The following is a 17,144-nucleotide window of genomic DNA, read 5'->3' on the forward strand; positions in this document are numbered from 1 at the left end:
TTTTATCACTTTGAAGAGTTGTTGTCTTCTGTCACAGTGTGGGTTAGCCTCCCCGGCTTACTGCCAAGGCCTTGGCATGAATGTGTATTTTCTTGGGTGCAAAACTTTGGGTTCTTATTTGATGCCAGCAAAGATCACAATAGAACGAGCCAATGTCTTATACATGATATTGGGTATGTATTTAAGCTGGACTTAACCTTTATTGAATTTAACTCCACTTGGAGCTAAAGGACTATTTGTGGGAGAAACATATTTGAATATGAAAACGTCCCTTTGAATTGTAATATATTCTCTGAAACAGGGCATTTGGAAAATTAGTGTGCAAAGGGATATGCATCCTTGGAAACCATTAGGTGTGTTTTTACAGGAAGTGCAAGACATATAATTATGGGTAGTGTACAAAATCAATTACAATGGTCCTTCCTTTTGGCTAATTTGCAGCAGTTGAAGTGTATTTACCCTTTCAAAATCACACATGATTTGCACCTAGTTTTGATTCTCATCCACAACAAACTGATGGGCATCTCACATTTGTCTATTTTTCTACAAAATCTATTATCATTATGCTTTACATCAACCTCATACTCTTGGTGAAGCGACAACGTATTGCTAGATCTTACCATGTGTACTGATATCCTTATTGTCCCTTTCCTTTTTGGAAGGAGTATTTTTTATTTCTTCATTTTTTTGAATTTCAGTGGAATCAAGTGGTCTTTCCAAGGTTTCCTGTTTTTGCATTCTTCTTTCCCTTGTCATTTCCTCCTCTCTGTGTCTTTTGCTTCCCATTTGATCTCCTAGTCTTCACTGCTCTGGATATTTTCCTTAATTCCCTTCGAATTACTTCAAACTCTTTTATTATGTCACTAGTGCTTAGAGTATATTTGTACAAAATAGTACATGTCTAAAGTGAATCACACTTGGAAAGTTCTTTCCCATGCCGATATCAATATAAACTTTGGCACATGTAATGAAGGCCTCATATTTATAAATATTATGACAGGGAAAAAGCTACGAGTAGACTCTAGGTTTCCTAGTAGCTACCCATAGACTATTAGTTGATATAATCATGAAGGCCTTGTTCATATATGATTACCAGCCATCTCAAGGAGTTGTGGAGGATGTCATATCAAAAGCACTAAGAGAACCTGCATTTGTAAAAACATTTGCTGCTCCTCTTGTTCAATTTGCTAAGAAACATGTGAAGGTTGGGTTGCTTTTTAGATTCCTTAGCACTGCTATTCATGGGAGTCAACAAGAAGCCAACAGGAGGCACATTAGCTTCAACAATATTTGGCTTTCATCGTGAAGATTTTAAGCTGACATTTTATGTCCGAAACCAATACCAATATCCTTATGACACAAGTAAACCAACACTCCTCTCCTAGCTAGCTCAATCTGTTGCATAGTTAGCTCTAGTTGGTTTTCATAGTCACACTGAGCCAACCCAAAGATATCTCCCATGAGACATTTAGAATGAACCCTCACCAATACATCTAGTGCATCACCCACGTTACTCTTAACCATGGAAATATGTTCCATGCATTCCCACTTTGAATGGTAGCAATATGCTTGAAATAGTCCCAACATTGTAGGCAACCTAACAATGACACTTAGTTCAACCAACTTTTCACATTTCTTCCTATAACCAACGAGATCTACAATAGATATAAGTGGTAAATTATGCTCCTTTCAAAAATTTTGCAACCTTGGTAAGTGAGCCATTGAATCATCATCATCAACTATCTCATAAAGCACTACAGTAGGATTTAATATTTCTAATGTTGGTAGATCCGCAGATGCTTCTGTATGACCAGATCTTTGTAGGACTCCCCCTTCTCTGTATTTTAGAGGGAATGTATGACCAAGTCTCCTAAAATCACCAGGTTTAGAATATGGAGATGTGAGGGCCAAAATTATCTTCGCCCTGTCTGTTGTTGATACCTCAGTATTTGTACCCTATTTTGCATCCACAGATATTCTAAATGCAATAAGAAGCTTCTATTCATTTTCTTTGTCCGGTACCATAACTGGAAATTCAAGCCTTCTTAGAACGTCTTCCTTTATGGGAGATGATTTCTGTAGTTGATTCAAGCTAGTTATAGTTTCTACTTTAGTGTAAAGTTATATCTTCTTCACTTTTGTATTATCCCTTTTGTTTGATTCTTTTGTAATAGTCATATTTTTTTATGACACTAACATACACATGAGCTGCGATGGAGTTACAAGATGTGTTGGGTTGGAGATTACTTGGCACTTAATTGTTTTTATGTTTGGATTCATTGCAGCACATAGGTGACTTTGTCCCATCTTCTCATCATCTTTCTTTAAACAATCATCTAACTTGCAATTATTACCAGTTGCCTCCCAAGGAACCATATTAGGCATATCAGGTAAAGTTGTAAGGACACTATTAATTTTTCTCGCCAATAGATATTCTGGGTCTTTAACAGAAGAAACAACTGCTAGTGTATGCTAAAGGTTACTAGATGGACTCTCTATATGTAACATAAGAATAACATGTTCATACATAGGGAGAATATACACATGCTTCACACTCCTAACATATTAGCATTCATGAGGCTGCACTACATCCCCTAATCTTATTTTAAGATGTTATCTAACAAATTTGTTCCTTTTGACATTATGCTCTTCACAAGTGTCATTAGCCACAATAATGAAAATTGTATCCTTTCTCTTTTCACTCTTAACAAGAGTGCTATTTGCCCTGAAAAACTGCAATGCTTTCATAGGCTCCTCTTGCTGCAGTCCCCCACTAGATTCATTACTAGAAAGTACTTCAAGAAAGCCTTCAACATTAGAAACACATGTCGAACTCAGAATAGAATTATCTTTTAAAATAATTGGCCTATCGAATTAGATAAGTGTGGGTCTTAAAAGTGATTATAGTTGCATATGTGTTTTAGGCAGATCACCTAATGGAGGATGCTTGTCTTGAAAGTCCTCATAAAAGTCTGCCTTTATGATAATGAAATTCTCAAAGGGATATACAACATGGAACATTTTAGAGGCCATGAGTATTGATTCAACTTGGGATTTTCGGGTTCCTTCTGCAAACTAAGATTTCTGTTATTCTCCTCTTGAAATTGATTGATTCCATACTATCTACATATAGACCACAATTGCTCAGGGCCTTTTCTATGCATGCACTCATTCAAAAGTTACAACAAGATCCCAGTACATCTGATACATTTAGCTGGTAAAATGATTCATTGTGGTACAAAGATCGCTTATACCTATGCAAGAATTCCCAACTCAAACAAAAAATTCTTATGGAATCGCACACTTCTCCCTTAGGAGGGCACTCGGGATTTTTAAAAGCATACCACAGGGTTAAGAAGGAATTTTTTTGGGATGGCCTTAAATCGTATATTCAAAAATTTGTGGTAGAATGTTTGGTTTTCCAACAAAATAAAGTTGAAACAATTAAGACCCCAGGTCTATTACAACTTTTATCCATTCCAAGCCAACATTGGGAGGAGGTTTCAATGGATTTTATCACAGGTTTACACAAGTCTGAAGGAAAGAGTGTCATCATGGTGGTAGTTGAGAAACTTACCAAGTATGCACACTTTTTTGCATTATCTCATCCGTTTATAGCCAATACAGTTTCTAATGAATTTATGGAAACAATTCAAAAGCTACATGGAAACCCAAAGATTATTGTAAGCGACAGAGATCCCAATTTCACTGGAATTTTTTGGACAGAATTGTTTTCTTGTCTTAGTACTTAGTTAGCTCATAGCTCATCTTATCATCCTCAATCTGATGGGAAAAATGAGATAGTAAACAAATCTTTGGAAGGATATCTTCATTGCTTTATCTTTAATAAAGAAACACAATGGGTCAAATGGTTGCCTCTAATTGAATGGTGTTATAACACTTCCTTCCATACTGCAACAAAAATGACCCCATTTATGGCACTTTATGGATATCACCCACCATCCATCACATCATATTTAAGAGAAAATTCTAAGGTTCAAGCAGTGGAAGATCACATCAAGAATCAACAACAAGTTCTCCAACTCTTGTAGAACCATTGGTCAACATTATGCAGACATTGCCCCATTATCCCCCATGTAACCTTTAACAGTTATCTCACCATGTCTAAATGCCATGTCATCTACCCACTTTAGCATCCACATCAAAATCATGTTGCCACGTGGCACCCATGCACAATTATTTTTCTCGTTTCATAAAAACTTCAAACAACCATAACTTTCTCATACGGTGTCTGTTTCTGATGATTCAAATGTCGTTGGAAAGATATCAACAAAATATACGCGATGAGAGAGTTTTCATTAGCATTCAAGACAGTTAAGAAAAAGAAGAAGTTACCAACAAAACCTCAATAGGTAGTCCAAGGTACCACTTTCCAAACAGGTAAAAGTGCATTTAATTTTTCTTCATTGAATTTGTTTGACTAGTACTATTTATATTTTTTGTGTATATGTGAGATGAAGAGAGACTATTCACCTCTCTCTCTCTCTCTCTCTCTCTCTCTCTCTCTCTCTCTCTCTCTCTCTCGATAGTCTTACATTTTATTATAGAAAAGTGCTAAGTTTTTGCAGGTTCCAAGACGATGAAAGAAGATTACTATATGCACAAGTGCATTTTAAAGATCAATTTTATTTCAAAAGAACATGTTCATTCCATGTCAAATCATATCCATTACACCATTTCCACTAAACAAGGCCTCTCAGATACCAATTTTACCATTGCTACTCATCATCCTTACATCCTTGCAGGAGGACCCCAACCTACAACGCCTGGAAACAGAGGCACACGAACTGCAAGAGTAGTATGATAGTATAAGGGGAACTGCACAGATAGTCGTCCTCACCCAAAAACTGGCAAAGATGCAGCAAGCAAGGGCACTGAAGGAATATGTGGATGTTGCAAGACAGAAAGAGGCACTTCTCAAAGCACACATCTAGCTTTGGATTGATGAGGCCTTCACCATTACGACCGAGATTGAGGAAAAGCTCGCACAAACGCAGGGGATATATGCGCTAAGGTAGATAGTGGATCCTCACAAAGAAGCATCAGAGGAACACATGCAATAGGTCCAACAAACTGCAGAACAGTGTGTCACGGACCTCTGGGCAGTACGGGAATGGTTGGAGGTGCTCCGTGCCAAGATCACGGCACTAGTAGAGTGACTTGGGACAAGTCATGATGATAGTGTTGGGGGCCTGTTGGGCATGGAATCCCCCCAAAACATGTTTTGGGGCTCAAATCCCAAGTTTTGGTCAAAGCTTTTGTAAGACTCCGCGAATTGCGAGCGTGGAGCACGAAGTAGAGGTTAAGTCATAGGGTTATCCACCCTAAAGTAATGTAATGTAATGTAAAGTCATGTCAGCCTACCCATGGTTCACAGACCATGGGATTGTATAAATAGAGCGAGGCTCTAAGCTGTAAAGAGAGCATAGGAATAAGAAAGAAGAATGCAAATGGTTCGATCTTAGAGTAGGATTCTAAGTATATTGGGTTGTAGTAGTAGGAAGAGGCTTTGCAGCTGAATGCGTAGGCCTAGTAGAGCCCGCAACCAATATACATAATGCAATGGTTCTACAATGTTTCTACAATTGTAGAACCATTGTAGAACCATTGTAGAAACATTGTAGAACCATAATGAAGAGAAAGACCCAGCTGAGATTAAAGTCAAGGACAATGTACTATCAGTTGCATGTGTTTTCTTATAAAGAAAACTTATGCATGCAATCAAGGAATCATTCCTTGAGGATTGCGTAGTTCTGATAGTGTGTGAGAGTGATCATCCATTGGGTAGAAGAGGTTTTCCACTTCGTTGAAGGAGAATCATCCCAGAGAAACATCGCAAGGAAATGGGAGCTTAAAGGGCAAAGAGGAAGGTTGGAGAGCATCCTAGATTGCCTGTGAACATCTGTGAGGATTGTACTGAGAGTTGGCTAGCTGTGAGAGCTAAGACTTTGTATAATTCCTATGTATTTCCACCTTTTATGATAATACAGATAGTGGGGTTTTTAGCTGAGGCTTTCCCCAAAGTATTTTCATGTGTATTGTGCATTGATTCTTCTTCTTATGCTTATATTGTTTAGCTCGATCTTTAATCTTTAGCAAATTGATAGTAGAAGTAGCTTATAATATTCTGATTTGATTTATATTGCATTATCGGGTTAACCTACAACATATTTTCTACAGGGTCTTCAATTGGATTAATTCACATGCCATATGATGGGTAACAAGGCTCACCAATCATGCATTTATTTATTGGTTTTTGGCCATGTTTTTATTGTAATAATATGTTTTTGGACATTTTGTCTCCTGGTGCATTTTCTGGAGGTTTCTCTGACACTGGAACCAGTGTAGAGGCATCAGAAGTTGTAGCATTTTGGGTAGCAGTGCTGGTAGATTGTGAGGGAATTGAACTAGACAAACATTCTTGTTGGCTATTGGGACAAGGCCATCACCAAAACCTCATCAAATGAAATCACAACTCTAGGGCCATCTAAAGGTCAACCTGTAAACCTCCCTTTTGTGATGGAAATGACAAGAGTAGTGAAAATATTCACAAGTGTAGGCCTCATATAACATGACAAGTAATAAACTAGAGAGCCACAATTCTCCAAGTGCAGCCTGCTTGGGTGGGGTCTTCAACTAGATTAATTCTCATGCCATATGATGGGTAACAAGGCCCACGAATCATGCATTTATTTATTGGTTAGGGATGCCCACCAACCTGGGAAAATATGTTGTCATTCCCCTACCAAATATGTGAGAGGTGCACCTACACATGGGGACACCTACCCTGACAATTATTCATAAGTACATAAGAAATGACATGTGACAATTTTTGTAAGAGTCTAAGACTCAAGTCTTCATACATAACTGTGTTAGATGAAATACTTTTAGTCTATTTTTGTCACTAATAAATGATATAGTCCATTCTCATGTATGCATGAGATTTTTTTATCCTTGTCTCTTTTATCTTGAATGGGACCTAGTTCCAATAAGGATGTGTCCCACCCCTAAGGGATGCGTCCACTGGTGGATCAATTAGTGGATCTATGCTCATTTTCAACCCAGCCTGAATGAATTCAGCCACCATCATATGCAAAATGAAAGTGGGTTGCCTTATAATTTAGTGTTTCCCTGTCCATGAGGTACAAGGAAACTATTGGGGACATCTCATTTTCTTTTGGATGTTACCCACATCCCAAAAAACTGGTGATGTAAATGTCACTGAGGATGGGCACATGTCCCTCAAGCGTCTTAGGAATGTCTGGTTGTCACTTGTCAAAACTAGTTCCTCTTAAGTGTGCTTGATGAAAAGTGATAACAAATCTAGCATTCCCTTGGGTGCGTTAGCATGGGATATAAAGGAAGGGAAGAAAGAAGTGGTGTTACTATTAGAGTTGTCAGTAAATAAAAAATATTAGCAACAAAATATAGAGTTCAAGACTGTATTCTTCTACTAGTCACCATGCTTAATAATGAAGACCCATTCTCTAGAGTCACCTTGCTTAATAGTAAAGACCCCATGCTATAGAGGATTGTTGGGAATCTCACAATACTTTATTAGATGATAATAAAAATATTGTCCAAATTGCAGAAGCTAATCATTTCAAGTCACTTTCCTAATATTTATCTGAAGGAAATATATGTTCTTTCTGAAGCAATTCTTAAAAACCTTCAACAAAGTCTTAGGTTATTGTAACATTGTGTGATCTCCTAGGTATATAGGAGTTGTTACTTAAGAACACTTACTACTTTGGTGAGCTATTTGACATTTGTTAAGCAAGTTTTCTTGCCACATGATCATTTATATTGAAAAGTTGGAAGCCGTTGTGTTTTAGTTTGTCCCAAAGGAGTTGCCTAAATTCCTTCAACTTATCCAACAAATATTTTAGCACTCTACATGCTATTGGAAAGTGAACTCATTTGCTTAGCAGTTGATTCCTTTGTCCTTCTTATTTGTGTGAATACAATTTTTTTGGTTTCTTATGATAAATCATTATCCTATAATTCTAACAAATATATATATGCCCATTACTTCTATAGTTATGACAATGGTTGATGGTATTGGTCTCATTATATTTTTCATCTTTTGTAGGTTTTTTGTCATGTTTTTCTTGTAATAATAAGTCTATGGACATTTTGTCTACTGGTGCACATTTTGGAGGTTTTGTTGACACAAGAACCATCTTAGAGGCACCAGAAGTTGTAGCATTTTGGGTAGAAGTTCTGGTAGATTGTGAGGGAATTGAACAAAACATACATGCTTGTTGGCTATTGGGATGAGGCCATCATCAAAACCTCATCAAATGCAATCAAAACTCTAGGCCCATCTAAAGGTCAACTTGTAAATCTCCCCTTGTGATGGAAATGACAAGAGTAATAGAAACATTCACAAGTGTAGGCCTCATATAACATGAGAGGTAACAAGCCAAAGAGCCAAAATTATCCAAGTGCAACTTGCTTGGTTGGGGTCTTCAACTAGATTAATTCTCATGCCATATGATGGGTAACAGGGCCCACCAATCATGCATTTATTTGTTGGTTGGGGATGCCCACCAGCCTGGGAGGATATGTTGTCATTCCCCTACCAAATATGTGAGATGTGCACCCACACATGGGGACACCTACCCTGACAATTACTCATACATACATCAAGAATGACATGTGACATTTTTTGTAAGAGTCTAAGACTCAAGTCTTCATACATAACTGTGTTAGATGAAATACTTTTATGATTTTATGTGTTCTTTTTCTCTCACTGATAAATGATATAGTCCATTCTCATGTATGCATGATAAATCAATAATGTCATCTTGCAGGAATAGTTAATCCCATGTTCCTAGGATAACAATTAGTCTATGGGATCAATTGCTAGATATGTGGTAGTTATTCCAACAATTTGTTGATATAGTGTCTAAATGGATAAAATTTAATGACAAACCCTGTAAATGCCATGTAGTAGTAAGAGTTATCCCAATGGAATATTTCTTGTCTTTATTCTCAAATCTTATAGACAGAGGCTTACAATTTGAAGAGCATCCACGGATGTTAGGAATGGTTAGTTAGGTTTATTTGTTTATGAAACTATAGAGCTTGAGATTTTATCACTTTGAAGAGTTGTTATCTTATGTCACAGTGTGGGTTAGCCTCCCCGACTTACTGCCAGAGTGTTGGCATGAATGTGTATTTTCTTCGGTGCAAAACTCTAGGTTCTTATTTAATGCCAGCAAATATCACAATATAACGAGAAAATGTCTTATACACGATATTGGGTATGTATTTAAGCTGGACTTGTCCTTTACCGACTTTAACTCCACTTGAAGTTAAAGGACTATTTGTGGGAGAAACATATTTGAATATGAAAACGTCCCTTTGAATTGTAATATATTCTCTGAAACAGGGCATTTGGAAAATTAGTATGCAAAGGGATATGCATCCTTGGAAATCATTAGGGGTGTTTGTACAGGAAATGTAAGGCACATAATTATGGGTAGTGTACAAAATCAATTACAATAGTCCTTCCTTTTGGCTAATTTGCAGTAGTTGAAGTATATTTACCCTTTCAAAATCACCCATGATTTGCACCTAGTTTCGATTCTCATCCACAACACATTGATGGGCATACCACATTTGTCTATTTTTCTACACAATCTATTATCATTATGCTTTACATCAACCTCATACTCTTGGTGAAGCCACAACTTACTGCTAGATCTTACCATGTGTACTGATATCCTTATTGTCCCTTTCTTTTTTGCTAAGGCAAGAGCGGATCCTTCTATTCATAATTATAAAAAAGAGATAGTATACAAAAGGCACAAGCCCAACTCAAGCCGTTAGATCTGGGTCGAAAGATCTAGCGGCTGAGAAACAAATCGGGTGGCGAACAAGCGCACCAATTACCCGGTAGAACGGACCCGATGAAATCTATAGATCTGAATTGATAAATATATCGGGTCCAAGTTTCACTTAACCCTTGTGTATCTTTTCCTCCCGAAATCCACTGCGTGCGTGCGATTCTAGAAGGTGCGTGCAAACAGCTCGAACAATAACCCCCAAAACGGACCCAACAACTAGCACGATCAATCCTGGCCGTAGGTTGATCGCTAACGATCCAATGGTTGCAAATCATATTGTACACCCTTAACCCCCTGAAGTTTACTGCGCGATGAGGGGCAGTTTTTCCTCCCCACTCTCTGCCACGTGTTGCACGTTGAGTGGAATCCCACCAAAATGAAAAATACCACTTCCATCCTGAAAGCAGTGCGAAAAATTAGAAACCGCCTCAAGGGTGGTAAAATCACCACCAACATAAAAAATGGTTTTGCGTCTACCGCGGAGGACTGGAATCCAGTGCTCGACCAAAGGAAGATGAAAATCTCTGTTTCCGGCCATCTCCTTGACTCTTCTAGTACACTATTTCCATTCCGAAACCTGCATGCCAAAAGCATTCTTACAAGTGCAAAAAAGTCAATCAGGTCCCGTTTCCATGGTCCTGTTATGGAAAATCTTATTGTCCTCTTCTGCCTGACCACAACACTGCTCCTTTAATCTGTTCTGAGACATCTCTCGCATTATCAACTTGACCCTGTTTTTAGTACATACTACTCCTTGATTGGCCATGATGTCTGCCAGTTTATTGGCTGTCCTTTGAACATGAGTGAAATGTAGGAATTTACAGGGTAAGTTCCTCAGACAGAACACCAAAAGACACCGCTCACACACAGATCAAAGATCAATACACTAGTATTTTGACGTGGTTAAAACCCTCAAAGAGGGAAACAGTCCACAGCCTGAGCCAACGCGGCCACTTCAGGCAATTTATTAATAAAAGAATGAAATTTTACATAAGCTTCTCTCATGAACAGTAAACCTACAAATGACCCTCCATGCTCTTTAAATAGAGATCATGGACCAATCGGGTGTTAAGCCATGGATCAAGTGTCGGTAATACTGAGGAGAGAATGAACCGTCAGATCACTACATATCGTGATCATCGGATTGTAAGTTACAAAATGTACATAGTAAAGAAACACACTTTACCTAACTCTATACTAGACCAAGTTATACTTAACTATTTCCTATGTGTCGGAATATCCTAACATCCCCTCTTAAGAACAACTTGGGATAGGATTGAAGGATTTACAAATATGACACAATAGGAGAAGGAAGGAGGCACTAGAGCCTATCCCCCCTTAGCGACAACTTCCTGAACTCCAACCATAAATCGAAGTTTAGTGAACTTCGCCTCTATGAGAGCCTTTGTAAAGATGTCTGCAACTTGATCATCTATTAAACAATATTGCACTTCAAGAACATGGTCATGGATGAGCTTTCTGATGAAGTGCATATGCAGTTCAATGTGTTTGCTGTGCTGATGTTGGATTGGATCTTTGCATAGTTGAATGGCACTTTGATTATCACACCAAAGTGTAGTCGGATGTTGCTGCTGAAAGCCAAACTCTGACAGGATCTAACGAAGCCACAAGGCTTCATTACTAGTTTCTACGGCACCACGATACTCTGCTTCTGCTGAAGAAAGAGAAATGGCACCTTGTTTCTTGCAAGCCCATGTAATAGGTCCTAAACCAAGAGTGAACACATAACCTGCAGTAGACTTCCGATCATCAGGGTCACCAGCCCAATCGGAATCAGTGAAACCAACCAATAGAGGAGCTGCTTCGGCACTGTAATGAATCCCAAACTAAACTGTAACTTGAACATAACGAAGTATTATTTTAGCTGCTTTCCAATGACTTTCATATGGGTTTTGCATAAACCAAGCAACAAGGCCAACAACAAAGGAAAGGTTAGGACGAGTATGGGTTAGATACAAAAGTTTTCCTACAAGTTGACGGTATAAGGTAGCATCAACTTTAGGAGAAGTACAAGTGACTGAAAGTTTGACTCCAGACTGAAAGGGAGAAGGGGCTGGCTTACAGTCTTCCATGTGAAAATGGCGTAGAATATCACAGGCATACTTGGACTAGGAAAGGGAAATACCTTCCTTGGATTGCAAGACTGAAGACCAAGAAAATAATGTAAGTGTCCTAAGTCTGTCATTTCAAACTTCCTTTTAAGGCTAGACTTCACATGGTTTATAAGGTTGGGATCACTACCAGTCAGGATAAGATCATCAACATAAAGAACAAGAATGATAAGAGACTTGCCCACTTTCTTGATGTAAACAGTATTGTCAGAATGACACCGAGAAAAGCCATTTTCTAAAAGAAATTTATCCATTTTGGCATACCAAGCTCGAGGAGCTTGATTGAGACCATAAAGGGATTTCTTAAGCCGACATACAAGGACGGAGTCTGTTTGTATAAAGCCAATAGGTTTTTCCATATAGATTTCTTCATGCAAGTCCCCATGCAAGAAGGCAGATTTAACATCCATCTGATGGACTTCCCATTTGAAAGAGGCAGCAAGGGAAAGAACAAGGCAGATAGAGTTCATTTTGGCAACAAGGGAGAAGGTTTCAGTGTAGTCAATGGCTTCAACTTGTGAAAAACCCTTAGCAACAAGACGAGCTTTATGTTTATCAACTTTCCCATCTGGTCCATACTTGGTTCTGTAAACCAATTTGCATCTAACAAGTTTTCGTCCCTTTGGTAGAGGAACAAGATCCTATGTATCATTTGCCAATAATGAATGATATTCTTCATTCATAGCTTCTTCCCAATCTGGATGGCTTGAAGCTTATGCAAAGGTGTCAGGATCATAATTCACTGAAGCTTGAGCCAGTAAAGAAGAGGCTCTATCAAACTGAGAATGTGTACGTCGCTGATCTGTAGGATCACCGGCAAGATCGCCTGCTGCATCCCGAGTAGCACAGACCCATTTTGGAAGATGAGGAGCTGAAGGACGATCCTGAGAAGGTGGGGGAGGATTTTCATCCTTGCTTTCATCATCTGAAGAAGAAATATTTTCAAAAGTAGAAGAGATAGGGAGAGGTGGCACATCCGTCGAACTAGGCTCGTAGGCCGATATATTTTCAGCAAACTTTACATATCTTCTAATGATAACATTTTTGGACTTAAGTGGAATAAGTCTATATCCTTTTACATCTTCAGAATATCCAACAAAAATACATTTTTCACTCTTAGGTTCTAAAGCTTTATGTTTCTCATCTGGAATATGGGCCCATGCTTCACTTCCAAAAACGCGAAAGTGACTCACATCTGGTTTAATTGAGCTCCATGCTTCTTCTGGAGTGATATTCTTTAAAACCTTAGTAGGAGTGCGATTTATTATGTAATTTGCACAGTTAATTGCTTCTTCCCAATAATTAAGACTAAGTCCTTTAGATTGAAGCATACAATGAGCCATTTCCTTTAAGGTGCGATTCTTCCTTTCAGCTACACCATTTTGTTGTGGAGTATATGGAACAATATGTTGCATTTGAATTCCATTCTCAGTGCAAAAGTTGATGAATTTGTTGTTAACATATTCTCCGCCATTATCAGATCTTAGCTTAAGAATTTGATGTCCAGATTGTTTTTCAACAAAGGCCTTAAAGGCCAAGAACATGTTAAATACTTCACTCTTGAGTTTTAAGAAGTATACCCAAGTGCGTCTGGAGAAATCATCAATGAAATTTAAGAAATATTTGTAGCCAGAGAATGAAACAACTGGAAGTGGACCACATAAATCACTATGCACAAGCTGTAAAGGGGTGGAGGCGTGCCAAGAGGCACGTTTTTCAAAACTGTCCTGATGATGTTTTTCGAGTACACATCCGGAACAAACACCATCTCTGAAAGATACCATTGGAAGACCTGTCACCATATTTTCTTTACATAGATTCTGAAGAGAGCGATAGTTTAAGTGACCAAATCGCTCATGCCAAAGTTTTCTCACTTCATCATTATGAGCAACAAATACCGAGGGAAGATTTGATGACCCAAAGTTGTGAAACTTATACAACCTTGTAGAATCATCAGCAATGCCAGTGGCTAAAATTTATCTAGGATCTCTTAGGTCCTTAATTACAACATCGTGAGGTGAAAATTCAACGATTTTACCTTCACCTGAATGAGTTATCTGATATACAGATAGAAGGTTGCAGGATAAGGTTGGAAAACATAATACATCATTAAATTGACCATTGTCTATATGAACAGTTCCAGTCCCTACAACACTAAGAGATCTATCATCACCAACATATATATTTTTGGTGTTACAATCATTTAAAGAAGAAAACATGGCTTTTTTTTTGGCCATGTGATAAGAAGCTTCAGAATCAATGAGCCACTCATGAGAATGAGAAGAACAAGATACATTTAGTGCATAGCCAGACCGAGATGCTTGACAACCACATGCAGAAAGTGCTATTCCTGAAGATGAAGTTGAAGTTGAAGAGTGCTCCAAATGGATGTTATGCTTCTTCATTGTTGCTTCCAAGGCTTCCATCTTCTTAACGCATTTGGATTCTAAGTGACCATCTCGATTACAAAAGTTGCAATGTCTATCAGTATTCTTCCCTTTGTTTTTATTTGTCTTATCATTTTGTTGAAATGATTTTTCATTTTGAGGCTGAAATTGCTTAGGACCCTTGTTTGGTTTAGGACCATTCCTTTTAGGATACAACTTCTTAGGATTCTTTGAATTTGGTTGCTGCTGGACAGCTAACGCTTTCTTAGAAGAGTTTCCAAGATGAAGAAGACCAAGGTGTAAGAGTTTTTATTGTTCTCTTATTAAAGAATCACAAAAGGAATAAAGGGAAGGGGACTTGTAGGCTTGTCCTTGAGAAATGAAGGCTTCTCTTGTAGAATGGAAGGTGGAAACAAACACAAAATAGGCTGGTCCCAACTTAGTAAGAATGGAGTAGATAAGGCTACTATCTTCTTTCTTAACCTTAACACCTTCCAAGAGAAGTATAAGGGTCTTGAACTTCGACAAAAATCTTCAATGCAAGAAAAATTATTGGGGTCCAATGTAAGCAACTCATTTTCAAGTTGATGGGCTTTAAGTTCATTTTTAATTCCAAAAACTTTAGTGATCTATTTCATTGCTTCTTCAGGAGTATCAGGTTCTGCAATATGGAATCTAAGATATGGAGAAATAGACATCCCTATCAACCCACATGCTTGATATTTCCTATTTTCCCATTTAGCTACCTTATCTTCATCTTTCGGTTTCGGTTTGGTTTCTGATTTTCCGAGATCACACTAAGGCGCAACGGAAAAGAACATACGCATGAGAAACATCCTTCCTTTCTGTTTCTGATTTTCCCAGATCGCACAGAGTCGCGGGGAAAAGAGCATACGTAGAAATGAAAGGTACTGATCCGGTAATAAAAAACAAAAAGCTAAATAAACCGAAACCGAAATAAACAGAGAGAAAATAACTGTAAATTGAAAATAAACACTGTATACCTCCAGATCTTAAAAATGATGTAGCTAGGGCTACCAGAAACATTTTCGTGTGAAATGAAAGGGGTTCCTCACTGGAACAGATGCTCCCAACACAATAGAGCAGTCCTCTCGGCCCAAAAGTAGTCAGAAACAGTAGATCTAGGAAACAACAGTCGGATGCAGTTCTACTGGCTTCAGATTTGGATCACCAATGGACGCGACCCTCAAATAACTCTGATACCATGTAGGAATTTACAGGGTAAGTTCCTCAGACAGAAAACCAAAGGACACCGCTCACACACAGATCACAGATCAATACACCAGTATTTTGACGTGGTTAAAACCCTCAAAGAGGGAAATAGTCCACGGCCTGAGCCAACGCGGCCACTTCAGGCAATTTATTAATAAAAGAATGAAATTTTACATAAGCTTCTCTCATGAACAGTTAACCTACAAATGACCCTCCATGCTCTTTAAATAGAGATCATGGACCAATCGAGTGTTAAGCCACACACCATGTGTCGGTAATACCGAGGAGAGAATGAACCGTCGGATCACTACATATCGTGACCGTCAGATTGTAAGTTACAAAATGTACATAGTAAAGAAACACACTTTACCTAACTCTATACCAGACCAAGTTATACTTAACTATTTCCTATGTGTCGGAATATCCTAACATGAAACTCACTGTGCGAAGATCTTGGAGGTGAATTTGTATCCTTTGAAAGACTTGTATTAGCCTCCAATGACTTGAGACTTTTTCCGGCTCTGATCCACAACAAATTCTTTTAACCGAGTTGATGATCAACTCAGAATCGACCTCAATAATAGTGTTCTGGAGATTGTCCTACTTCAGGAAATCTAAACTTTGTTCAAGAGCCATTAATTCAGCCATGTTATTTGTAGCTTTTCCCAGATGGCAATGGAAGATGAAAAGAATACATCCATTCTCATCTCGTAGCACCCCTCCACAACCAGCAAGACCTGGGTTGCCCTTTGAGGCCCCGTCAATGTTGAATTTCAGAAAACCTTGAGGGGGAGGATGCCAAAAATCTGGCTTGTTAGCAGGATTCATAACCTTCTTGACCATCCCCTGTGGAATAAGCCCTTGCATCCCCAGCCGACCCAGAATCTGCATCTCTGTTATAGAAGGAGGGTTTTTTGGGGAGTTTTTCACAAAAGAGCCCACCGTCTCTTTGAGTTGTCTTAAGATCCTCTCAAGAATGAGATGGGTGGTGCTGCGAACATTTTTGAAAATTCTATTGTTCCTTTCTTTCCACACATTCCAAATTATGAAGCCTAGAGTGAGAACCCAAGCTAGGCTAAGAAACTCATGCTCAGAGAAGTTTCGTCTCTAGTTATTTAGGGTATTTCTGATGCTTGCTCTGTCCTTGTCTGTCTTTTGAAAAATTGTGGCAAAGGCGTCCCACAAGCTAGAGGTAAAGGTGCAATCATTGAGAAGGTGCTCCATTGTCTCCTCTTGAGCTTCACAGAGCTGGCATCTAGAAGGTCCCAGCACACCTCTCTTTCTAATATTGTCCCAAGTCAGAATTTTTTTATGATGCACCAACCACATGAAAAGTTTGATTTTCATCCAATCTTGCTACCTCCACAGGTTCTGCCACACTTTGTCCGGTGTATTGGAGTCATGCTCTAGCATTAACTTTTTGGCCTCCTTAATATTGAAGGTGCCTGCTTTGTTGTTGCCCCATCTGAGTTGGTCATGCCCTTCTGATACCAGAATCTTCCTTTGTTCCAAGATAG

The 17,144-nt window shown here is 38.5% G+C and overlaps 1 pseudogene; it reads right to left on the reverse strand.

The window, feature by feature from the left end:
- Nucleotides 1-1,248: 1,248 nt before the first annotated feature.
- On the reverse strand, nucleotides 1,249-16,518 carry LOC149162131 (bifunctional riboflavin biosynthesis protein RIBA 1, chloroplastic pseudogene; annotated as a pseudogene).
- Nucleotides 16,519-17,144: the final 626 nt, after the last annotated feature.

The sequence above is a fragment of the Pinus tabuliformis genome, chromosome 5_2, assembly GCF_031772625.1.
Source record: "Pinus tabuliformis cultivar Carrire ecotype Pingquan chromosome 5_2, CPIR1, whole genome shotgun sequence".
NCBI classification, from domain to species: Eukaryota; Viridiplantae; Streptophyta; class Pinopsida; order Pinales; family Pinaceae; genus Pinus; species Pinus tabuliformis.